The sequence below is a fragment of the Dipodomys merriami genome, unplaced genomic scaffold, assembly GCF_024711535.1.
Source record: "Dipodomys merriami isolate MVZ:Mamm:240054 unplaced genomic scaffold, mDipMer1.0.p SCAF_298, whole genome shotgun sequence".
Lineage (NCBI taxonomy): Eukaryota > Metazoa > Chordata > Mammalia > Rodentia > Heteromyidae > Dipodomys > Dipodomys merriami.
In genome coordinates, this window is record NW_027204470.1 from 63,120 (window position 1) to 64,065 (window position 946).

The 946-nt window shown below is 31.8% G+C and overlaps 1 pseudogene; it reads left to right on the forward strand.

Moving 5' to 3' along the window:
- The first annotated feature begins 615 nt into the window (after window positions 1-615).
- Window positions 616-712, forward strand: LOC138839211 (U6 spliceosomal RNA; annotated as a pseudogene).
- The last annotated feature ends 234 nt before the right edge of the window (window positions 713-946 follow it).

Below are 946 nucleotides of genomic sequence, written 5' to 3' on the forward strand. Positions count from 1 at the left end.
TTTTCCACCTTCTTGGCTTTAGCTACTTTTAAATGAAAGGTATAATAAACAATTATATTTTGATAAAATACCTTCTCGTCTGAACAGTTCTGTTTGAACTGTTCATCTCTCTATGATCCCTTGTAACCAAGATTAGTTTTGTTCTAGTAAGAAAATCTTTGCTGTCAGGGTAAGGTATTCTGGTTGGTCTGTTCCCACATGGAAGAAGGGTAAACGCTCAGGTAGACATTTGTTCCAGTAACACCTCATTTGGGAAAATGTCAACTGAAGAAGTTTAGAAGTAGCTCTTAAGCAACGCTTAGTTTGAATCCATTAGGTCCACAAAGCTGGATAAATAAGTACTTGAAAAAGCCATCACCTTTGGACCTAACTATAAATAATAGAGAGTATGATCAAATTCCAAATAAAAAGACAAGATATTCATTGGCAAAAACGTTTGCAAATGTGAGCAATTGACTGATCAATGTAATTTTTTCCACTATTCACAGAATTTTAGGGAAATAAGATCGATAGCATTGTTAGGAACAATAAGGTTTCCTTGTTACAAGTAGGCACCCATAGATATAAGCCTGTATAAAGATTGCATCATTAACTATTATAATTAGAGGATATTACATGCTTCAGCAGCACGTATACTCAAATTACAATACAGAGATTAACATGGCACTTGCACAAGGATAATATGAAAATTTGAGAAGTATTCCATATTTTTCATTCTTCAGATGCAAGAAATGAAAAAAGTGATTAAAAAGTTGATTACAAAATTACAAGTGTAACAATACACGTAATTCATATAATCAAATTTAGTTTGACATCAGTGTATTAAATCACCTCAGAAAGGCGTTTACATAGCATAAACTTTACAAAACTTTTCAAATTAGACAACATTGTCATTTTATCCCAAAGAAAAATAATATTAAGACCTAGAAAAAAAGGAATCAAACTG